Genomic DNA, 26,047 nt, shown 5'->3' with positions numbered 1-26,047 from the left:
AGCAATGTAGTCCTGAAGACATGGATAATCTTTAGAATTGACTACCTAAACGGAGTTGGTGTATTTGGTGACTGCTTTGGTGCCTTCAGAGACGGCGTGTTTGGCCAATTCCCCTGGCAGCATGAGGCGGACGGAGCTCTGGATCTCCCGGGTCGAGATGGTGTGGCACTTGTTGTAGTGAATGAGGTGCGAGGCCTCGGAGGCGATGCGCTTGAAAATGTCGACAACGAAGGAATTCATAACACTCATGGCCTTGGATGAGATCCTGGTGGAAGGGTGGAACTGGGTCAGCACCCTGTACATGTAAATGCTTGCTCTGCTTGCGAGATTTTCTCCGCTTCTTAGGCAGCTTCTTGGTGACTTTAATCAGCGACTGTTTCGACGCCTTGCGGGACACACCGCACTTCACCGCAGCTGCCACGTCAGGCATTGCACGCAACTTGGACCGACAGGAGAGGAAGAAGCTTAATGATCTCATACAAGTGGTTAAGGCCAGTATATGTAATTTCAAATGCCATATTCTTAAGAACAAACCATTAGCCTCAGCCACAGCTCAATTCATCACCTCCCACAGAATCACAGAATCATAGAATTGTTGCAGTGCAGAAGGAGGCCATTTGGTCCATTGTGTCGGCACTGGCTCTCCGAATGAGCATTATGACTCAGTGCCATTGCCCTGCCTTTTACCTGTAACCCTGCACATTGTTTCTATTCAAATAATCACCCAGTGCCCTCATGAATGCCTCGGTTGAGCCAGCCTCCACCACACTTCCAGGCAGTGCATTCCAGAGCTGAACTACTCACTGTGCGAACAAGTTTTTTCTCACGTCAGATTTGCTTCTTTTGCAAATTATTTTAAATCTTTCATTCTCAATCCTTTTATGAGCAGGAACAGTTTCTCTCTGTCTACTCTATCCAACTCCCTTATGATTTTTGAACACCTCCATCAAATCTCGTCTTAACCATAAGACCATGACATAGGAGCAGAAATTAGGCCATTCGGCCCATTGCGTCTGCCCCACCATTCAATCATGGCTGATAAGTTTCTCAACCTCATTCTCCCGCCTTCTCCCCGTAACCTTTGATCCCCTTACTAATCAAGAACCTATCTATCTTGGTCTTAAATACACTCAATGACCTGGCCTCCACAGCCTTCTGTGGCAATGAATTCCATAGATTCACCACTCTCTGGCTAAAGAAGTTTCTCTTCATCTCTGTTCTAGAAGGTCTTCCCATTACTCTGAGGCTGTGCCCTTGGGTCCTAGTCTCTCCTACTAATGTTGTATTCCATTTGCCACTTCTTTGCTCATTCTCCTAACCTGTCTAAATCCTTCTGCAGCCTCCCCGCCTCCTTAATACTACCTGTCCCTCTACCTATCTTTGTATCATCTACAAACTTAGCCAGGATGCCCTCAGTTCCTTCATCTAGATCATTAATGTATAAAGTGAAAAGTTGTGGTCCCAATACTGACCCTTGCGGAACTCCACTAGTCACCGGCCGCCATCCTGAGAAGGACCTCCTTATCCCCACTCTCTGCCTCCTGCCAGACAGCCAATCTTCTATCCATGCTAGTACCTTGCCTCTAACACCATGGGCTCTTATCTTACTGAGCAGCCTCTGTGCGGCACCTTGTCAAAGGCCTTCTGGAAGTCCAAGTAGATAACATCCATTGGCTCTCCTTTGTCTAACCTGCTCGTTACCTCCTCAAAGAATTCTAACAGATTTGTCAGGCATGACCTCCCCTTGATGAAACTCTGCTGACTTTGCCCTATATTAGCATGCACTTCCAAGTATTCTGAAAACTCATCCTTAATAATGGACTCTAAAATCTTACCAACGACCAAGGTCAGGCTAATCGGCCTATAATTTCCCGTCTTTTGACTCATTCCCTTCTTATACGGGGGGTTACATTAGCAATTTTCCAGTCCTCTGGGACCCTCCCTGACTCCAGCGATTCCTGAAAGATCACCACTAACACCTCCACTATCTCTTCAGCTATCTCCTTCAGAACTCTGGCGTGTAATCTATCTGTTCCAGGTGATTTATCCACCTTCAGACCTTTCAGTTTTCCTAGCACCTTCTCCTTGGTAATGGCCACCATACCCACCTCTGCCCCCCGACTCTCTTGAATTTTGGGGTTGTTACTCGTGTCTTCCTCCATGAAGACTGACGCAAAGTACCTATTCAGTTCCTCTGCCATTTCTTTGTTCCCCATTATTACTTCTCCAGCGTCATTTTTCAGTGGCCCAATGTCCACTTTTGCCTCTCTCTTATCCTTTATATATCTAAAAAAAACTCTTGCAATCTTCTTTTATATTACTGGTTGGTTTACCATCATATTTAATCTTCTCCCTCCTTATTTCTTTTTTTGGTTGTCCTCTGTTGGTCTTTGTAGGCTTCCCAATCCCCTGGCTTCCCAATGCTCTTCGCATCTCCAAGGAGAAGAGTCTCAACCTCTCCAACCTATCTTCATAACTTAAGTTTCTCATACCTGAAACCATTTTGTAGACATCTTCTGCACTCTCTCCAATTTGTTCACATCCTTCCTATAGTGTGGAACCCAGAACTAGTATCTTATATGAGTTCAGCATAAGCTCCTTGCTGTTATATTCTATGCCCCTATTAATAAAGCACATGATACTATATGCTTTATTAACTGCTCTCTCCACCTGTCCTGCCACCTTCAATGATCTATGCATATATACACCCAGGTCCCTCTGTTCCTGCACCCCCTTAAGAGTTGTACTCCTTATTTATATTGTCTGTGCACATTCTTTCTACCAAATGCATCACGTCACACTTCTTCACATTGAATTTCATCTGCCACCTATCTGTCCACTCCACCAACTTGTCTATGCCCTTTTGAAGTTCTATTCTGTCCTCTTCACAGTTTACAATGCTTCAAGGTTTTGTATCATCTGCAAATTTTGAAATTGTCCTCTGCACACCAAGATTTAGATCATTATATTTCAGGGAAAGCAAGGGTCCCAATACCGACCCCTGGGGAACTCAACTACAAACCTTCCGGCAGCCCAAAAAATATCCATTGACCAGTACTCTCTGTTTCATATTACTCAGCCAATTTTGTATCCACATTGCCGCTGTCCCTTTTATTCCATGAACAATCACTTTTCTCACAAGTATGTTGTGTGGCACTGCATCGAATGCCTTTTGAAAATCCATATACACCATATCGACCGTATGACCCTCATCAACCCTCTCTGTTACCTGTTCAAAAAGCTCTAGCAAGTTAGTTAAATACGATTTCCCCTTAAGAAATCCATGTTGGCTCTTCCTAATCAACCCACATTTTTCCATGTGACTACTAATTCTATCCCAAATAATTATTTCTAGAAGCTTCCCCACCACTGAAGTTAAACTGACTGGTCTGTAATTTCTGGGCTTATCCTTACGATCTTTTTTGAACAAAAGCGTAATGTTTGCAATTGTACAGCCCTCTGGCACCTCTCCTGAGTCTAGGGAAGATTGGCCAGTGCCCCTGCAGTTTCTACTCTTACTTCCTTCAATAGCCTTGGATGCATCTCATCCGGTCAAAGTGTCTTATCAAATTTAAGCCACGACAGTTTATCGAACATTTCCTTCTTATCAATTTTGAACTCTTCTACTGACAGAGGTTCCTCCTCTGTCATCATGGTCTGGGTAGCATCTGCTTCCTTGGTAGAGACAGATGCAAAGTATCATTTAACATCTCAGCCATGCCCCTGCCTCCATGTGTAAATCCCCTTTTAGGTCCCTAATCATTTCTTCTTTGAAGGTCGCTCATTGTTCAGCCACAGCTTTTCCTGCCAACTTTTGGTTCCAGTCTATCTGGCCCAGCTCCGTTCTTGCCCCATTGAAGTCAGGTCTCACCCAATTAATTATTCTTACTCTAGATTGCCTATTGTCCTTTTCTACCATCACCCTAAACCTTATGATACAATGATCACTGTCTCCAAAATGTTCCCCCTCTGACACTTGGGGCGGAATTTTGTATTTATGAGACTAAATGCAGTGGCAGGCAGTTTCGGCAGTGCCCACCCCACTGGCCGGAATGGTTGGAACTTGCACCTGATTCCACGCTTAGAGGGTCACTAGTTACGTACAGGCAAGTATTGGGCCGAATCACCTGGTGGGTTTTAAGTGTATGATGTAATGATTTCTAACTCTTCTTCCTCAAGGAACACATTGAGTGAGGGCAGCTCATCAGCATTGATATTCTACAGCAGTTGCGTCTCCTCAGTGGTAGTGGCAAAAGAAAAGACATACACAGGAAGAGGAGATTCCTAGGCCTGTCCACATCTCAGTTGCAGCAGTATTCACATTATTAGATGGCGGCGAAGGTTTCAAGCCTTCTCTCACATCGCTCTTGTTCCTAAGTGGACTCTCAGTTCCCAGAGTGAGCTCACTCACGGGACGAAAGCAAAGATCATGGCTTGGCGATTCATGACGCAGGACTCGTTCTCACTGCAAGTGCGGGGATATCCTGAGAGCTGAAAGTAAATGGCATTGAGGGCTAGGAGAAATGTGGCCATATTCCCTCCCTTAACTTAACTCTTCCTGGAACCTGTCAGCAATTTATGTATCATGTGCACGTCCCCCATGTCTTCCTTCCTCCATGGCATGATCGCGCTCATTCTGACCCTCAGCAGCCTCATGAGGCTCCTGGGCCTCTGGATCTTCATCCTCTGATGAGCTGTCATCCTCCTCCAGTTCATCGTCTGGCAGGGGGGTCACCTCTTTGCATTGCCAGATTGTGAAGGGCACAACACACTGAGATAATGCGAGAAACCCTGTTGAGAGTGTATTGCAGTGAGCCACTTGAGTGGTCCAAGCATCTGAAGCGCATCTTCAGAAGCCATATAGTCTGCTCTATAAGACAGTGCGTGGAGTTGTGAGCAGCTTTGTACCTCTCTTGGAACGACTCTGAGGGCAACACACTGGTGTGATCAGCCAGCCTTTCAGTGGGTACCCTTTATCCCTAAGCAGCCATCCCTGCAGATGTAATGGCCCCTCGAAAATCGCCGGCATCTGGGAGGGACTCAGGATGTAGGAGTCATGGCAACTCCCAGGGTGCCATGCACAACTGTGCAGTATGTGCTTCCGATGATCACACATCAGTTGTAAAGTGATGGAATGATAGCCCTTGTGGTTTGTAAACATTAGGGCCTGTTGTCATGGAGCCCATATAGCCACATGGGTTCAGTCTATTGTACCCTGCACTTTGGGAAGCCTGAGATGGTGGTGAAGCCGGTGAATCTCGCAGCCTGGTTATCTTCATCCAGAGCCAACCTAACATAAGGATGGGCCTTCCTGTAAAGGGCACCTGTGACCTCCTTTATGCATTGGTGTGTTGCAGTCACCTTCAAAGCCACTAGCAGGGGATACCCTTCATCTGCATGTGGCATCAGGTCTTCACAAAGAATGTGATGTACCAGGGCTCAGGACAAGTGCAGACGTGCATGGCATTGGTGAGTTGCTTGGGGCAGAACTTCCAGGTGGTGGTGTTCCCATCTATCTGCTGCCCTTGTCCTTCTAGATGGTAGCGGTCATGGGTTTGGAAGGTGCTGTCTAAGGAACCTTGGTGAATTTCTGTAGTGCACCTTGTAGATGGTGTACACTGCTGCCACTGGTTGTCCGTGCTGGAGGGAGTGAATGTCTGCGGATGCGGTGCTAGTCAAGCGGGCTGCTTTATCCTGGATGGCGGCAAGCTTCTTGAGTGTTGTGGAAACTGCACTAATCCAGACAAATGGGAAGCATTCCATCACACTCCTGACCTGTGCCTTGTAGATGGTGGACAGGCTTTGGTGAGTCAGGAGGTGAGTGACCCACCACAGAATTCCTGGCCTCTGACCTGCTCTTGTAGCCGCAGTATTTATATGGCTAGTCCAGTTCAGTTTCTGGTCAATGGTAACCTCAGGATGTTGATAGTGGGTTTTCAGCAATGGTAATGCCATTGACTGTCAAGGGGTGATGGTTAGATTCTCTAATGTTGGAGATGACACTTCCGTGACACAAATGTTACTTGCCACTTGTCAGCCCAAGCCTGGATATTGTCCAGGTCTTGCTGCATTTGCACATGGACTGCTTCAGTGTCTGAGCAGTCGTGAATGGTGCTGAATATTGTGCAATCATCATCTAAAATCCCCACTTCTGACCATATGATGGAAGGAAGGTCATTGATGAAGCAGCTGAAGATGGTTGGGCTGAGGACACTACCCTGAGGAACTCCTGCAGTGCTACCCTGGAACTAAGATGATTGACCTCCAACAAACACAACATGGTCAATAAGTGGATGCCCTTTGGCTCATTAGGAGTGTCAATTTTGGTGAACAATCAATGGAATACCATATATGAACCAGCCGTGTGTCCTTCACTATTGCCTGCATTCCCAAATTCTATATTCCTATATGTTACTCTTGAGATGCAGCGACTGTGATATGAAGCCACTGAGTTCTGAATATCCCTTTAACAATGCTAATGAAGCCATTGGCTTTCAATTGCTTTCAGCACAAGGAGGTCTTCCTCCTTTCTTTCTAAGCAGATTCCTGCAGCAACAAGAAATTAGAGAGTGACTTCAGAAAGGTTCCCTCATGTTCCTGGAGAGACTAGGCGAATAGGCCTGTATTCACCGGAGTTTCGAAGAATGAGAGGGGATCTCACTGAGATGTATAAAATTCTGACAGGACTGAACAGACTGGATGCAGGGATGATATTTCCTCTGGCTGGGGGTTCTAGAGCAAGGGGTCACAATCTCAGGGTATGGGGTGGGCCATTTCGGATTGAGATGAGGAGAAACTTCTTCACTCAGAGGGTGGTGAACCTGTGGAATTCTCTACCACAGAGGGTTGTGGAGGCCAAGTCACTGAATATAATTAAGAAGGAAATGGATAGGTTTCTAGACTCTAAAGGCATCAAGGGGTATGTGGAGAGAGCGGGAGTAGGGCGTTGAGATAGAGAATCAGCCATGATCATATTGAATGGTGGAGCAGGCTCGAAGGACCGAATGACCTACTCCTGCTTCTATTTTTCTATGTCTCTATGGGCAGAATTTTACGCCCCAGGGCAGGTGCGCACCTGAGCTGATCGGGCATGAAATCATGCGAGATGATGTCAGGCAAGCATCCCGATATTTCGCTGGGCAGCCATGCGCAGAAGTCGGAAGTACGACTGCCAACAATTAAGAGGGCAATTAAGCCCATTAGCAGCACAATTGTCTCTGATTTCTCATGGCTTGTCCAACCTTACAATTCGCAGATGGGTAATTCGGCCAGGTGGTCTTTACATTTTTCATCAAACTTCATCCAAGGTTGGGGTAAAATCTCTGTTATGAAATAAAAGAAAAACAAATACCTGTGGACAGCATTTTTATGAGATATATTTTCAGGTGCTTGATTGTGATGTATGGACATTTTTTATGCAGCTTTTTAAACCTCTATTACATCATTTGAAGGCGACTGTCTGCCTTCAGGGAACTCTCTCGTAGCGCTCACCCACATCCGTGGTGATGTCATTGCCTGCCCTCTTCCTGCCCCCACCCTGGCAGTGCTGAGCCTTTCTCAGGGTGCGTTTCATTCTGGCTGGCCGTTAATTTGCTAGCCAGCGTGTAATTGCGGTTGGGGGCTGATCGCGATCAGTAGTCCGTTTCCTGGCCACTCCCAGTTCCGCCAATCGCGCATGCTTGCCCACCAAAGGTAAAATTTAGGCATATGTTTCTACATTTGCCCTTCCCCCTCACTGCCATTCCACAGCCTTCCTTCCCCATTGTCCACCTTGTGTTCATTAACCCCGCCCTTGCCTCACAGCCCATGCCAGGTTGAAGTGCTAGTTTCTGAAAGTGGAGGCCTGCATGAGTACCACAACACAATGGTGTTCTTTGGGAAAATGTCAGCAAAGAGCAGGGGCAAATGAACCCTACAGCCCAAGCAGGGTGGCGTTCATTGCAACAAGACCAGCACAGTGCTATGGCAGGTACATTCTACTCACCTTGAAGTTACCAGTAAACTGAGGTCCGACTTGTGCATGCCATCTCTTTTCAAGCAGGTTTGAGGCTGACGTCGTTTCCCACTTGCAAGATTGGAAGGCGTGACAAGATTCCGGTGAGCAGCCATTTTAATGAGCATTCGTGAGATGTTAATTAAGCAAATGGCGTTCACGCCACTAGTTGGCAGGATAACCGATCTACCATAAATCCACCATCAAGAGAATTGCAAGCTGTTTTTGCGCTAGTGAATTTCCAGCTTTTTGCCTGCCACTGGGTTTTCCGCTCCCACCCGCAACAAAACCTGCTGCGGGTGTGTTGGGAAAATTCCGCCCTTGATCTACTTGGCCCACCTCGTTTCCAAGAACCAGGTCCAACAGTGCATCCTTTCTTGTTGGACTGGGCACATACTGCTGTAGAAAATTCTCCTGAACACAATCTAGGTACTCTTGCCGCTCTCTTTCCTTTACACTACCACTGTCCCAGTCTACATTTGGATAATTAAAGTCCCCCCATTATAACTACACTATAATGTTTGTATTTCCCTGCAGATTTGTTCCTCTACATCCTTCCAACTAGTTGGCGGTCTATAGACTGCACCGAGCAATGTAGTTGCACGCTTTTTGTCCCTTAGCTCTAGTCAAATTGATTCTGTCCTTGAACCCTCTGGGACATCCTCTTCTCCAGCACTACAATGCTCTCCTTAACCAATACTCCCATCCTTCCTCCTTTCTTTCCTATCTTTTCTGATACCCAAGGGTACTTAACACCCAGTCCTGCCTTTCTTTGAGCCAGGTGTCTGTTATCACCACATCACATTTCCACATGGCAACCTGGGCCTGTAACTCACCAATCTTATTTACTATACTCTTGCACATTCACATGCCTGCAAAGTAACCTGATTTAGACTTCATGACTTTCTCCCTTACTCCAACTCTACCTATTAACCTACTATTCTCTATACTTGTGCTACCTGACTTTCCCAGTATTTTGTGCACCCTGGTAATCCTCTCTGATATTCTTTCCTGCTTCTCACACCCCTGCTGAGTTGTTTAAACCCTCCCCAACAGCTCTAGCAAAATGCCACACAAGGAACTCAGCCCCAGCTCTGTTCAAGTGCAACCCATCCGTCTAGTACAGATGCCATCTATCCTAGAGCCAGTCCCTGTTCCCAGGAAGCTAAAGCCCTCCCTCCTGCACCATCTTTCCAGCCAGGCATTTATCTACCTTATCCTCCTATTTCTGTGCTCACTAGCACATGGCAGTAGGAGTAATCCAGAGATTGTTACATTTGAGCTCCTGCTTGCTAATTTCCTACCTGCCTCCCTAAATTCTGATCGCAGGACCACATCCCCCTTCCTCCCTAAACCACTAATACCAATGTGGACCACATTGTCTGGCTGTTCAGCCTCCCCAAGAAGAATGTCCTGCAGCCGCTCTGTGATATCCTTGACCCTGGCACCAGGGAGGCAACATAACATCCTGGAGTCACAACTACGGCCACCGAAATGCCTGTCGGTTCCCCAAACTAACAAATCCCCTATTACAATAAGATAAAAGCAAAAAACTGCGGATACTGGAAATCCAAAACAAAAATAAAAATACCTGGAAAAACTCAGCAGGTCTGACAGCATCTGTGGAGAGGAACACAGTTAACATTTCTAGTCCGCATAATCTTCAACAGAACTAAGGAAAAATAGAAATGAGGTGAAATATAAACTGATAAAAACAAAAAAACTGCGGATGCTGGAAATCCAAAACAAAAACAGAATTACCTGGAAAAACTCAGCAGGTCTGGCAGCATCGGCGGAGAAGAAAAGAGTTGACGTTTCGAGTCCTCATGACCCTTCGACAGAACTTGAGTTCGAGTCCAAGAAAGAGTTGAAATATAAACTGGTTTGGGTTGGGGGGGGGTTGCGGTGGGAGGGAGGCGGGGGGTGGTGGTGGAACAAGTAGAGCTGGATAGAGGGCCAGTGATAGGTGGAGATAGCCAAAAGATGTCAAAGATAAAAGGACAAAGAGGTGTTGAAGGTAGTGATATTATCTAAAGAATGTGATAATAGTTGACATTAAGGGTAGAAAGCAGGACGAGCAAGGTACAGATAGCCCTAGTGGGGTTGGGGGTGGGGGGTGGGGGGGGAAGGGATCGAAATAGACTAAAAGGTAGAGATAAAACAATGGATAGAAATACATTTAAAAATAATGGAAATAGGTGGGAAAAGAAAAATCTATATAAATTATTGGAAAAAAGGGGGATCGGAAAGGGGGTGGGGATGGAGGAGAGAGTTCATGATCTCCTAAAGTGCCAATCCCCTATTACTATTGCTCCCCCTTTCTTCTTCCCCCTCTCCTGTATAGCCGAGCTGCTTGTGGTGTCCCAAACTTGGCTCTGTCTGCACTCCTCTGAGGAACCAGTGCTCTCACTAGCTTCCAAAAAGGAAAACCAATTTGTGACTGAGACCCCAGGGTACTCCTGCACTACCTGCTTAGTTCTCTTTCTGCCTCCAGGCTCCTAAAGTGCGGTGTGGCCACCTCTCTGAACATGCTATTCACATAGCTCTCAGCCTCATGGAGATGCCACAGTGACTCCAGCCACCGCTCAAGCTCTAAAGCCTACAGGTCAAGTTTCTGAAGCTGGCAGCACTTCCTGCACATGTGGTCATCCAGGATACCGTTAATGTCCTTGACTTCCACATATTACAGGACACATATTCCAATCGACTGAGTTGCTCTGCCATATCTTAACTTCAATTCCCTTACGTCAACTTTATTTTACTTTAGTTTATTTATATTACTTTATTATACTTTCCTTGACTTTCCCTTATTCCTGGTGTTTCTCACTTAAATCCAACTATAGCTACTTCTTTAAAAATAATATGCTTTTCTAATTTACAGCAACTTAAACACAATCCCTCACAACAGTTTCTTATCTACCAATGAACTTACGGTTTTCTTGTGATGTCACTATTTGTTTATTCTCACCCTACTTTCGAACTCAGTGTGGGCCAGTTCCAAGCACCTGACTGGCATGCCTTGGACGTGCCTCTTCGCCACCCAAGGTAAGTGTAGGCTTCAAGCCTCAGTTCCAATTTATCTGCTTCCACTTCAGGCTGCTCCTCGCAGGTCCAATGACTCTCCAACTCCCAAGGTACCATTCACACACTTACCACTACTCTTTATCAGCCATGACTCAAGCCTAACATTTATAGCCTTACCTCATCGTCACACACTTAGCATTGCTCAAAGCCTCATGCCCACAAATCACAGCTTGTACACACTGCCAGCTATCCACCTGATAGGCACATCAGTCAAACACATTGCACCACACTCACTGACACACTGCCCTCTCTCTTGCAGGACAAGGAGGCAGATAAATACTAACAGCAGTGCTAACTAGTAGGGAGCAGGCATGGCTTCATGCCCTTACCCTTATGGAGGAGCAGTGCTGACAATCATTGGAGCAGCTGTAACTGAGCCTGTGACCATGGTCAGGGCTGAAACCTCAAAGGGTGACAGGTAGTACCTATCTAATCAATCTTCTCACCCCAACTCTCATGTCCTACAATCTCTTCTGATTTATAAGCTCCAGATGGTGTAAGCATGCACCTGTTGCTTTCACCCCCACTTTCCTCATCCTAACCCCAGCCATGAGCCATTCTCCTTTCAGAGACTCAAGAACTGCCACCAGCTCGGGCAGGTGTTCCAGAGCAAGAAGTCCATGAGGAGTCGGATATTGATGACAATGAAACACCATCACCCGAACTCACACTGAAAGCCATCAGCTCAGATGCTGGCACTGTGCACCCTTTAGAAGGTAGAAATAGAGGCAGAATCTGTATGTGATGAGTCACTGGACATGAGTGGCCTGCAGCCAGGGCAAGGGGAATGGATAGCATGGGTGACAGCTCTGCAGAGGCTGAGTCACACATGGGTTCTGCTGTTGGAGGCTCAGATCAAAATTTGAATGGGATGATGAACAGAAAATGAACAGATGCGCCTGCACAATGAAATGTTTGGTGCATTGCCAGGCATGCCAGAATTCCAGCTGTCACTATCAAGGAGCATATGGAGAAGTCTGGCACGAATATGTCACTGGGCTTCGCACAGACTTTAGAGTCCATCCTTTCCAGCATAGTGGTTCACTTCCATGAGGACAACTATGGAGCCAACCAGATGTGACATCTGATGGCCAATGTCTAAGCTTCCATTGCAGCACTGACAGAAACCACCCAGTGTCCAATTGCACCAGTGGAAGTTCAGACTGAAGTCACGTAATCTCAACTTTTCACCATGCATTCTCTGACAAGTGCCATCACGACTGCAGATACCAGTGCTTAAATTAACACATAGGCTCTCACAGCAGCCAACTATCCTGGCGGGGCCACCAGCATGTTCCACCTGCTTTCTTCTGGTCAGAGAGAGCACAATATACTCCCCTCTCCTCATGTAAGGAAATGTCAGCCATCTCTCTTATACAACAGTGGATGGCAAACTGGAAGATCTTAGGGAAGCCTAGAAGGGTCCAGACACAAAGAAGTTAATGCCTATGGTCACCTTCACAGCCACTGGCAGTGCTGTCTTGGTTCTAAGCTTGCAGGTCTGCCTGCAAAATGTGGCAGAGTTCAGTGGGCACCTTTTTTGTAAAATGGAAACTACACACATGTTGCTCCTGTCTCAGGTTAAGATAAGAGAAATGCTCCTTGATAACCCTGGATGAAGAAGACCTCCTGCTGAGAGGCCTTCTTCTCCTCTTCCTTCCCTTTCTGTGAACAGCCTATTTTCCTCTGCTTTTGCTCTGCTCAATCTTCCTTTCACTTGGTATCTCAAAGGAGGATGATAACTACAGTACCCATCACTGGGAGTAAGTGGTGTGTCCCGAACCGATGAGAATCCAGGCCTTCTCCACGTGCAGCACTGTTAACTTCACCAACTTTAAACAGCAGTAGAGAACTCACAACAACTAACCTAAAAGTAGTTGATGAACCCTTTATTAGTGCTGGTGAGGGGTCCTTCCTGCAGCTGGATGAAATTCAGCTGTGTGTGTTTAAGAGAAGTCATTAGTTGGAGTAGCGAGGTTGAAAATGGCAGTACTGATGTCAAATCATTGATGCACACTGACATTATACTCTGCCTGGTGCACGCTCCTAACACCTGGGTTAACATCCTAATCAGGGCATCAGGAGAGCACCACAGAGTAAGGGTACATGCGCTGCACACTTCATGGAAAGACCATTGGCCTGAAGTGTTAACTTTGTTTCTCTCTTCACAGATGTTACCTGACTTCTGAATATTTCCAGCATTTTTTGCTTTTTTATTTCAGTTTTCCAGCATCCACAGTATTTTCCTTTTGTCTGTGTTTGATCTAGATGTTTTTGCCCAGGGTAATAACTGTGCCAGGGTGTCTTGTGGTGCAGTGGGTAGTGTCTCTGCCTCTGAACCAGAAGCTCCAGGTTTGAGTCCCACTCCAGGACTTGGTGGCCATGGAAGGTGCGTTCATAATGTGGCCAAACATGTTTATTATCAATTTGTGAATCCTTCCAATATGCCTATAGCAGGCGGTAAGAGTGGGATAGTCTCAATGGCAAACCACTGTGGTACTTTGCCAAGCATAACCATGGCCCAACACATGGAATTCCATGGTTGCCAACACACTCTTGGGGCATGGTACCTTTCATATAAAGGTGAATCAAGTTTGAACATCTACAACGTGTCATTTTCCATCAGTAGATTTTAGCGAGTTAAATGTTACAACACTGATCTCCTAATGTCCAAGGTTATTGTAAAAAGAGCTGGGAAGCAATGTTGAAAAGATTTATTCAGGCAAAAGTTTATTATGGGCTAGTTTTTACAATTTCCAGCATGTGAGGGAGTCAGAACGGGAAGTGTGAGGTCCACTTGCCCCCACCTCCACTGTTTCAGACTCCGAATCAAGCAGCAGCTGGCAAATTAATAGCCACTTGGCAGGAAGGCCAGCCACTTAGCGTGGGGAAGGGGGGCTCTGTGCCCAATCAGGCGTAGAGGGTAGGACGTTCGGTGGGACTGAGATTAGGCTGTGAAACAGAAGTTGGTCACAGCCACCCGTTTGAAGGCACACTAGCATTGGGCTGGTGGCAGCATCATGAGAAATCCATGTTTAGTGACAGCACTCTTAAAAAGACAGCATCCATAGGGGCCACTGAAGCAGTGGAGCAGCAGCAGGTGAGAGCACTTTCTGCTTCAAATCCTCACCACCTCTTGCAGCTGCCAGGTCAAATGGTGGGGCTCAGACCATGGGCGGCCCTACGGTTCGATGATGACTTCTTACTCATTCTCAGGCTCGTCCTGAGACTTGTCTTCAGAGGATACTACTTGCTCCATTAGATCATCCTCTGCCAGGGCCTTCCCTCTGTGTCGTTCCAGGTTGTGCATGCTGCAGCAGATTATGATGATTAGTGATACACGAGTTGGAGGATATTGCAGAATAAGCTGTCTGTATGGTCCAAGCATCAAGATCACATTTTAAGCAGACCAGCGGCCTGCTTGCTGATGGCTCTGGTCGATGTATGGCTTTCATTGTAACACATCTTAGCCTCTGTCTGTGGATTTTTCAAATGCATCATGAGCCATCTCTTATGTGGGTATCCCTTGTCTCCAAGAAGCCAACCCTCCAATGATACCTGAGGACAGAACATGTGTGGCACTTGGGAGTGCCCAAGGACATAAGAGCTGTCGCTAGTCCCAGGATAATGGACACACCCCTGTATGGTGCTTTGATGATGGTCACACACAAGTTGGACATAGATGGAATGAAAACCTTTACGGTTGACAAATGCTCCTGGCTGCCCAGATGGAGCACTGATGGCCACATACAGTCCATCACACCTTGAACTTTGGGGAATCCTGCAATACACACAAAGCCTCTGGCTTTCTCAGCCTAGGTAACATCATCAGTGATGAAGGAAATGAAGTCTCTTGCTCACCTAAACACTGCATCTGTGCAATCCTGAAGCTTGAGATATACCACAAAGATCTCCAGCTGGTTCCTCAAATGACCCCAATGCACAAAATTTCAAGGTCATGGTCATCTTAAAAAATAACAGGCATAGGGTGATCACCAATGCAATTTGAAATGCTTTCCCTGGTCAACAATTCACAAAGGGAGGTCACTATCTCCCTGGAGAGTCTGTGAAGGCACTGACATTCTGACAGCTGAAGATAATTCATCCTTTGGCTGTAGACTCTTTGTGCAGGGTAGTGTTTTCTCCTACCACCGACTGCCTGCTGCTGTTGTTGTTTGTCTTGTGCTGGACCTTGTGCAGCAGCAGGTCCTACATTTGTCTGGACGGCAGAGTGCACCTGTACCTGCACAGCTGGCCTCTTCTGTCTCCTCCTTATTTCATTCTCACTGGAGGAGTCCCCTCCAGAGTGCAAAATCCCCATGGGGACAGCGATCTCTGGTTCTTCTGCTAGACTGCTCAACCTTCAGGATAGCTCTGTCCCAAGGCTTCATTCTCTCTCATTCTCTCCTTATTTGTGATGTCAACCCAGAAAAACTGAAGAATTGAAGTCTACTAACAGTCTACATACTTGAGTTCAGACTTGAATAGAATAAATAGTGATGCTGGCAAAGGTATAGGCTTAAAAAATTCTTGAACTAACCCGCAGAAAAACTGGCACTTCCCTCCAGCTCTCTGCTTTAATTGAATTGGGAGACTAAAAAAGTTGCATATTTCCTTAATGATACTTACAGTACCCTCATCTCTGTTGGCACCTGGAGCATCGATCAGATGGCCAGGGCAAAAGAACTAACCTCTGACACATTGACTATCATCTGGCTGTACAGCGAAAGACAAAGGAAAGTATACCTTTCTAATACCCCTCTGTTCAAACCTATGGTGATCAGGGTTTGGTTACTCCCGCATGGTCAACTCTGTGAGTGGTCAAAAATTATGTCACCCTTCAGGGACAGAGTCTCTATGAACTGTTTCAAATGTCCTTTTTGACTGTTACAAGACCCAAAACATTTCACGTTCTTGATAAAATTCACATAGGTGTATCTCCATACTGTTTCTAGGGTCCTGACTCCCTGACCACAAAGATAACCTCATGAGATCAGAAGACATTTCAAGATTTCCTTAATGAGGTCCATCCTGTTAGTACCTTGATCATCATTGGTATTGGTACCATTGGAATGTTTCCTGACTCTTTATAATTACAAGTTCTTAGTCATTTTATTGTCTATGTCCTGCCTGCAGGAATACAGCACACAAAACAATTCATACTGATTTTCTGTTAAGCGCTTGCTTGACTTTTACTATTTTTTCACTGCTTTAACCCTGTGTTCCCACAAAGATCAAGCTGGCAAATTTAATAGTGGCCAATTTGACTTAATCTGACCATGCCTTATATACATTCTCACAGCATCACAGGCATAACTACAGTCATAATATGCAGCCAAAAATGAATCAGTTACATGAGCATTTTCCCATTGGTGGGTGAGGGGCAGGGCCCACTCGCCGATGCGTAAAATGACACGTGGTGATGTCGGGCGTGCGTCCCGATGTCACTGCGCGTCATTTAGATTTTCAGTTCGGCGGGAGCACAGCTGAGTCAGCTGTGCGCCCGCCAAACTGTCAAAAGCCTATTAGGGCCATTTAAAACTAATTAACTCAATTTAATGAGCTGCCCGTTCAACCTGAAGGTTGGCGGGCAGGCGAAGAGCCCAGGCAATTTTCATTAAACCTCATCCACGGGCGGGATGAGGTTTCATGAACTGTTTTAAAATCTAATAAAAATTTATACATTTATTCTTTGACATGTCCCAGCTCATGTGATAGTGTCACATGAGAGGACATGTTTTAAAAGTTTTAAAAACCTTTATTTAAAAGTTTAACACTGAAACAAATCTCCCTGAGGCACCGCTGTGCCTCAGGGAGATTTCTGTGGTCTTTTACACGCATGTGCAAAAGAATGCAGGGAACCACTGAGGGATCCCCCTCCACCTACCTGCACAGGTAGTGCTGAGCACTTCCAGGTGTGCGTCATGCTGGTTGGACCTTAATTGGCCTGCCCATCAGACCCGATCGAGGCTGCCGAGCAGGGGGGAATTTCTGGCCAAAAGTTCAATATTTTCAGTCCATATGACAGATTTCAGACCTGTTGCCTATTGTATTATAATCAAACCATAAATATTCTATGGGTTTAAAAAATGATATTGAGCTGAGAGATAAACAGAAGGAATGACCTACACGTCTGTGTTAGTCAGGTTCAGCACAGCCTTAGGAACCCGCTGCCTATGAAGATGGTGGAAGCAGAGATAATGAATGATTTCTAAAAGAAGTTGGATGGGCACTGAAGAAAATAAATTTGCAGGGCTACAGTGGGGGGAAGCGGACTGACTGGATTGCTCTCCATAGAGCCAGAATGAACTTGATTGCCCAAATGGGATCCTCCTATGCTGTTATGACTCTATGAGGATGCTGAGCCTGATCTGTTCTGAATCCTTTTGACTGGTGCAGAATCCTCCTGAGTAGGACATGGGATTGGGGATAGTTTTGAGGGGTGCGATATATTTTGGGTTGAAGGTTTCAACCACGTCCCTTTGTAAATCATGGGGCACTCAGATTATTCTTTGGGGTGAAGCTCAACACCCTGCCCTCTGCTATTTCTGGGTTTTTTTGTGGGGTAGCTCTGAATATACCACCAAATTACCAAAGATCTTCTTCTCCTCAAACCCTCCCTGACCACAGAAACATCAGAGGCACCAGTGCTGATGGCCATGATTGAGTACATCCTGGCACATATGCCTGGAAGTAATACTCCATGGATTTCCAGGAATCAACTGCTGCATCTTACACACCTTCCTGGTGTGTATCCTGAGCTTTAAAAATGATAAGAGATTAAAGAAAAATCAAATGCAGAAGTAAAGGAGCAATTCTATAGTACATTGAAAAAAGTGCATTTGTCTGCGCTTCCAATAAACTTTTTACTTTATAAATTCCTATTTTCACATGTAAAATGGGAACTGCCTCTGTGAACTGTCTCAGTATAATTACACCCTCCTCACAGTGGAAGCAACTATTGCAGTATCAGCTATTTAATGTGTTATGAAGTAAATGGGAGATAAACAGGATAAGTGCACCTTTTAAATTGCCATTTTAATTCTCCGCCCTACTCCCACTCTGGCTTCTCTGTCCTCAGCCTCCTACACCGCTCCAATGAAGCTCAGTGTAAGCTTGAAGAACAACACTTCTTTGATTACTCACTTTACAGCCCTCTGGCCTCAGCATTGAGTTCAACATTTCAGATCATAACCATTATCACATTTGCACATCTTCTATATAAAAGCAAAATACTCTGGATGCTGTAAATCTGAAATCAAAGCAGAAAATGCAGGAAATACTCAGTAGGCAGCACCTGTGGAGAAAGAAACAGAGTTAAGATTTCAGGTTTTCACCTTTCACCTCACCCCGCTTTCTTTGCCTCTGTACTTGCTTCAAACCTGTTAAATCTTTAACTTTTTCTGTTCCAACAGAGCTTCATAGAAATGAAATGTTCACCCTGTTTCTCTTCCTGCTGACACTGCATGACCTTTTGAGTTACCAGCATTATCTGTTTTTATTTCAAATTTTCAGCAAAGTATATAGCTTTTGTAAGAGCACCATTAATTGCTTATACCTAAAACGTTGATCATTTAAAGCAGATTAATTGTCTGTTGACTTAGTCCAATAGCTTTTGTGAATTATTTGAGGTTGCTTTTCCAAATGACTTTGACCCTCGTTTTGAAGACGCCTTTGAGTTATTAGATTGAGCTTTGCTAATAGTTTTGAAAGTAAGTCCTTTGACTGCCCTTGAATTGAAAAGATATTCACAGTACCAGCTTTTTAAAGTCTTATTCTATGAATATTGTTGCATCTGATTTATGGAAGTAAATCTTCCAATCTCATGCCCAAGGACATCGGAAAAATATCCAAACCAAAATTGGGTATGGTCAGCTTTCAAGCGTGCAAGGTGGCTGCCTAAAACAGGTATTAAGCCCATTATGTGTGCTAATAGTGGCCTCATGCTTGTTTTCGGAACCTGCTGGGAAGTAGGGCTGCCGTGAGAGCAACATATGTCATAGGTTTTTTGACATGCAGCCGCCTAAAAGACAAGTTCAATTCTTTGATTTAAAATTGATGTGGAACATTCCTGCTGGGCACAATTGGTACCCCTCCCACTGTCTTCCCCAAAAACAGGATAATTTGCAAAGGGGTCCTCAAAAAAGCATTGGGCTCCCCTGTTTGAATATGTGAAAATCTTCATGTTTGTTTCAGAGATGAGCCCTGGATGACTACAAAGCTTCCATTACTAATGTGGCAGGTGTGCTTCTGGCACAGGTTGTGCAAGTACAAGCAGCCTACTATGTTGGGCCATTCTAGGCCTGATTTGCACCCGCAAAATGGATTTAGCTAATTTCCTAGCCCAGTGTGTGTGTAGGTTTTTTTTTAAACTGTATTAGAGGAAAAGTCAGAGCTTGAAGGGTAGAAAGTGTGAAAAATTTATATTATTTCATTCTTTACCCTGCTTTCACAGTTGCTGAACCCAGCCCCTCAATGGTGCCAGAATACATGCCATCCTCACTTTTGTACATCCCTCATCTCTTATACAGATCTAACCTCCAGAACCTTCTATGATACAAAGCCAGATTCACAGCAACAAAAATGCCCACACACTCTCCCTCTCAGTGATGTAAAACCCCAGCAGCCTCACCCCATTTCAGATATATCCTAGGATCCATTCTCACCAGTGCTCCTAAAATCTTCTGCTATCCTGACTGCTGCGAGTTGTCAAGTATCTTTGAAATGCCCTCTACCTTGTTGCATTTCTTGGGCTTTAAGAAATGAAAGAAGTGTATTGTAACTTTTTACATTTAAGAGATTCATACAAAACTGACATATACAACAGAAGAAAGAAACACATTAAAAAAAAACAAAAACAGAATTACCTGGAAAAACTCAGCAGGTCTGGCAGCATCGGCGAAGAAGAAAGGAGTTGACGTTTTGAGTCCTCATGAACCTTCAACAGAACTAGGTGAATTCAAGGAGAGAGGTGAAATATAAACTGGTTTAACGTGTTGGGGGCGGGGGGGGCGGGGGGGGGAGGGTGAGGGGGGGGGGGGGGGTTCGGTTAGGGGAGAGAAGTGGAGAGGGGTAGTCTGGTTGTAGGGACAAGCAAGCAGTGATAGGAGCAGATCATCAAAAGATGTCACAGACAAAAGAACACATAGGTGTTGAAGTTGATGATATTATCTAAACGAATGTGCTAATTAAGAATGGATGGTAGGGCACTCAAGGTAAAGCTCTAGTGAGGGTGGGGGGAACATAAAAGATTTAAAAATAATGGAAATAGGTGGGAAAAGAAAAATCTAGATAAATTATTGGAAAAAACAAAAGGAAGGGGGAAGAAACAGAAAGGGGATGGGGATGGAGGAGGGAGTTCAAGACCTAAAGTTGTTGAATTCAATATTCAGTCCGCAAGGTTGTAAAGTGCCTAGTCGGAAGATGAGGTGCTGTTCCTCCAGTTTTCGTTGGACTTCACTGGAACAATGCAGCAAACCAAGGACAGACATGTGGGCAAGAGAGCAGGGTGGAGTGTTAAAATGGCAAGCGACAGGGAAGTTTGGGTCATTCTTGCGGACAGACTGCAGGTGTTCTGTAAAGCGGTCACCCAGTTTACGTTTGGTCTCTCCAATATAGAGGAGACCGCATTGGGAGCAATGAATACAGTAGACTAAGTTGGGGGAAATGCAAGTGAAATGCTGCTTCACTTGAAAGGAGTGTTTGCGTCCTTGGACGGTGAGGAGAGAGGAAGTGAAGGGGCAGGTGTTACATCTTTTGCGTGGGCATGGGTAGGTGCCATAGGTGGGGGTTGAGGAGTAGGTTGTGATGGAGGAGTGGACCAGGGTTTCCCGGAGGGAACAGTCCCTACGGAATGCCGACAGGGGAGGTGAAGGGACGATGTGTTTGGTGGTGGCATCATGCTGGAGTTGGCGGAAATGTCGGAGGATGATCCTTTGAATGCAGAGGCTGGTGGGGTGATAAGTGAGGACAAGGGGGACACTATCATGTTTCTGGGAGGGAGGAGAAGGCGTGAGGGCGGATGCGCAGGAGATGGGCCGGACATGGTTGAGGGCCCTGTCAACGACCGTGGGTGGAAAACCACAGTTAAGTAAGAAGGAGGACATGTCAGAGGAACTGTTTTTGAAGGTAGCATCATCAGAACAGACGCGACGGAGGCGAAGGAACTGAGGGAAAGGAATAGAGTCCTTATAGGAAGTGGGGTGTAAGGAGCTGTAGTCGAGGTAGCTGTGGGAGTCGGTAGGCTTGTAATGGATATTGGTGGACAGTCTATCACCAGAGATTGAGACAAAGAAATCAAGGAAGGGAAGGGAAGTGTCAGAGATGGACTACGTGAAAATGATGGAGGGGTGAAGATTGGAAGCAAAATTAATACATTTTTCCAAGTCCCGACGAGAGCATGAAGCAGCACCGAAGTAATCATCAGTGTACCGGAGAAAGAGTTGTGGAAGGGGGCCGGAGCAGGACTGGAACAAGGAATGTTCCACGTACCCCATAAAGAGACAGGCATAACTGGGGCCCATGCGGGTACACATAGCCACACCTTTTATTTGGAGGAAGTGAGAGTAGTTGAAGGAGAAATTGTTCAGTGTGAGAACAAGTTCAGCCAGACGGAGGAGAGTAGTGGTGGATGGGGATTGTTTGAGCCTCTGTTCGAGGAAGAAGCTAAGGGCCCTCAGACCATCCTGGTGGGGGATGGAGGTGTAGAGGGATTGGACGTCCATGGTGAAGAGGAAGCGGCTGGGGCCAGGGAACTGGAGATTGTTGATGTGATGTAAGGTGTCAGAGGAATCACGGATGTGGGTGGGAAGGGACTGGACAAGGTTAGGGAGAAGCGAGTCAAGATAACGAGAAATGAGTTCCGTGGGGCAGGAGAAAGCTGTCACGATCGGTCTACTGGGACAGTTCTCTTTGTGGATTTTGGGTAGGAGGTAGAAGCGGGCCGTCCGAGGTTGGGCAACTATCAGATTGGAAGCTGTGGGAGGAAGATCCCCAGAGGAGATGAGGTCAGTTACAGTCCTGGAAACAATGGCTTGATGTTTAGTGGTGGGGTCATGGTCCAGGGAGAGGTAGGAGGAAGTGTCTGTGAGTTGATGCGCAGCCTCCGCGAGGTAGAGGTCAGTGCGCCAGACAACAACAGCACCACCCTTGTCAGCGGGTTTGATGACAATGTCAGGGTTGGACCTGAGAGAAGGGAATGCAGTAAGTTCAGAGAGAGAGAGGGATTAGAATGGGTGAGAGGAGCAGAGAAATTGAGACGACTAATGTCGCGCTGACAGTTCTTAATGAAAAGATCAAGAGAAGGTAAGAATCCAGAGGGAGGGGTCCAGGTGGAGGGAGAATATTGGAGATGGGTAAAAGGATCCGTTGAACAGGGAGAGGACTCCTGCCCAAAGAAGTGAGCCCGGAGACGAAGACGGCGGAAGAAGAGTTCACCATCATGCCGAGCCCGAAATTCATTGAGATGAGGGCATAAGGGTATGAAACTAAGTCCTTTGCTAAGCACTGAATGTTCAGCATCGGAAAGGGGAAGGTCAGGGGGTATAGTGAATACACAGCTGGGTCTGGGATTGGAAGATGGGGTGGGGATGGAGGGACAGGTAGGGGTGGAGGGTCCTAGATGTGTGTTGGTGTCGATGAGTTGTTGGAGCTTGCGTTCCTTCGCACTTGAGAGAAAGAAAAAAGTTTCTTGTTGAGGCGTCGGGTGAGACGAAGAATAAAATGAAACTGGGGGCACGCGCAGCTTTGAAAAATGATACGGCAGTGCTGCTGGAGGGAGAGGTCGAGTGTGTTCATATGGTGGCGCATGGCACTGAGTGTGGATCTCAGAATATGACAGGAACAGCAGTCCGAGAAACTTTTTATGTCCCGGAGATACCCGTAATCCTGGGTGGGGTCGAAACATGAGGGGTGGAATTTCAGTTGAAATCCACGTGGGGTAAGTCGGAGACGGAGACAGTCACTGAGAAATGAGATATGGCTGTGAAAGCGGGTTTTAGTAAACACCTTGTCAAACACCAGGAGAGAAATGGAAAGCAATGAAGGTGAACAAGGCAAAAGAGAGATCTGGAAATCTTGTTGCAGAGACGAACAAAACTTCTTCAAGGTAGACATTTTTGAAGAGCAGTGGCAGTCAATTAAACACAGAGATAAAAACAAAAAACTGCGGATGCTGGAAATCCAAAACAAAAACAGAATTACCTGGAAAAACTCAGCAGGTCTGGCAGCATCAGCTGAGAAGAAAGGAGTTGACGTTTCGAGTCCTCATGACCCTTCAACAGAACTAGGTGAATCCAAGGAGAGGGGTGAAATATAAGCTGGTTTAAGGTGGTGAGGGTGGGGGGGGGGGGGGGGGCGTTGGGTTGGGGGAGAGAAGTGGAGGGGGGGTGGTGTGGTTGTAGGGACAAGCAAGCAGTGATAGGAGCAGATCATCAGAAGATGTCAGACAAAAGAACAAAAGAACACATAGGGGTTGAAGTTGGTGATATTATCTAAACGAATGTGCTAATTAAGAATAGATGGTAGGGCACTCAAGGTATAGCTCTAGTGGAGGTGGGGGGAGCATAAAAAATTAAAAAATAATGGAAATAGGTGGGAAAAGAAAAATCTATATAAATTATTGGAAAAAACAAAAGGAAGGGGGAAGAAACAGAAAGGGGGTGCGGATGGAGGAGGGAGATCAAGACCTAAAGTTGTTGAATTCAACATTCAGTCCGGAAGGCTGTAAAGTGCCTAGTCGGAAGATGAGGTGCTGTTCCTCCAGTATTTGTTGGGCTTCACTGGAACAATGCAGCAAGCCAAGGACAGACATGTGGGCAAGAGAGCAGAGTGGCGTGTTAAAATGGCAAGTGACAGGGAGGTTTGGGTCATTCTTGCAGACAGACTGCAGGTGTTCTGCAAAGCGGTCGCCCAGTTTACGTTTGGTCTCTCCAATGTAGAGGAGACCGCATTGGGAGCAACGAATACAGTAGACTAAGTTAGGGGAAATGCAAGTGAAATGCTGCTTCACTTGAAAGGAGTGTTTGGGCGGTGAGGAGATAGGAAGTGAAGGGGCTGGTGTTACATCTTTTGTGTGGACATGGGAAGGTGCCATAGGTGGGGGTTGAGGAGTAGGGGGTGATGGAGGAGTGGACCAGGGTTTCCCGGAGGGAACAGTCCCTACAGAATGCCGACAGGGGAAGTGAAGGGAAGATGCGTTTGGTGGTGGCGTCATGCTGGATTTGGCGGAAATGGCAGAGGATGATCCTTTGAATGCAGAGGCTGGTGGGGTGATAAGTGAGGACAAGGGGGACCCTATCATGTTTCTGGGAGGGAGGAGAAGGTGTGAGGGCGGATGCGCGGGAGATGGGCCCGACAGGTTGAGGGCCCTGTCAACGACCGTGGGTGGAAAACCTCAGTTAAGGAAGAAGGAGGACATGTCAGAGGAACTGTTTTTGAAGGTAGCATCATCAGAACAGATGAAACAGAGGTGAAGGAACTGAGAGAATGGGATGGAGTCCTTACAGGAAGCGGAGTTGGAGGAGCTGTAGTCAAGGTAGCTGTGGGAGTCGGTGGGTTTGTAATGGATATTAGTGGACAGTCTATCACCAGAGATTGAGACAGATTGGTCAAGAAATGGGAAGGGAAGTGTCAGAGATGGACTATGTGAAAATGATGGAGGGGTGGAGATTGGAAGCAAAATTAATAAATTTTTCCAAGTCCTGACGATAGCATGAAGCAGCACCGAAGTAATCATCGATGTACCGGAGAAAGAGTTGTGGAAGGGGACCGGAGCAGGACTGGAACAAGGAATCTTCCACATACCCCATAAAGAGACAGGCATAGCTGGGGCCCATGCGGGTACCCATAGCCACACCTTTTATTTGGAGGAAGTGAGAGGAGTTGAAGGAGAAATTGTTCAGTGTGAGAACAAGTTCAGCCAGACGGAGGAGAGTAGTGGTGGACGGGGATTGTTCGGGCCTCTGTTCGAGGAAGAAACTAAGGGCCCTCAGACCATCCTGGTGGGGGATGGAGGTGTAGAGGGATTGGACGTCCATGGTGAAGATGAAGCGGTTGGGGCCAGGGAACTGGAAATTGTTGATGTGACGTAAGGTGTCAGAGGAATCACGGATGTAGGTGGGAAGGGACTGGACAAGGGGAGAGAGAAGGGAGTCAAGATAACGAGAAATGAGTTCTGTGGGGCAGGAGAAAGCTGACATGATCGGTCTACCGGGACAGTTCTGTTTGTGGATTTTGGGTAGGAGGTAGAAGCGGGCCGTCCGAGGTTGGGCGACTATCAGGTTGGAAGCTGTGGGAGGAAGATCCCTAGAGGAGATGAGGTCAGTGACAGTCCTGGAAACAATGGCTTGATGTTCAGTGGTGGGGTCATGGTCCAGGGAGAGGTAGGAGGAAGTATCTGCGAGTTGACGCTCAGCCTCTGCGAGGTAGAGGTCAGTGCGCCAGACAACAACAGCACCACCCTTGTCAGCGGGTTTGATAACAATGTCAGGGTTGGACCTGAGAGAATGGAGTGCAGTAGGTTCAGAGAGAGAGAGATTAGAATGGGTGAGAGGAGCAGAGATATTGAGACGACTAATGTTGTGCCGACAGTTCTCAATGAAAAGATCAAGAGAAGGTAAGAATCCAGAGGGAGGGGTCCAGTTGGAGGGAGAATATTGGAGGTGGGTAAAAGGATCCGTTGAACGGGGAGAGGATTCCTGCCCAAAGAAGTGAGCCCGGAGACGAAGACGGCGGAAGAAGAGTTCAGCATCATGCCGAGCCCGAAATTCATTGAGATGAGGGCGTAAGGGTATGAAACTAAGTCCTTTGCTGAGCACTGAACGTTCAGCATCGGAGTGGGTCTCCTCTACATTGGAGAGACCAAACGTAAACTGGGCGACCGCTTTGCAGAACACCTGCGGTCTGTCCACAAGAATGATCCAAACCTCCCTGTCACTTGCCATTTTAACACTCCACCCTGCTCTCTTGCCC

This window comes from Carcharodon carcharias, chromosome 8 (assembly GCF_017639515.1).
Source record: "Carcharodon carcharias isolate sCarCar2 chromosome 8, sCarCar2.pri, whole genome shotgun sequence".
NCBI lineage: Eukaryota > Metazoa > Chordata > Chondrichthyes > Lamniformes > Lamnidae > Carcharodon > Carcharodon carcharias.
The sequence above is the reverse complement of the archived record's forward strand: the minus strand, read 5'-3'. Positions refer to the sequence as shown.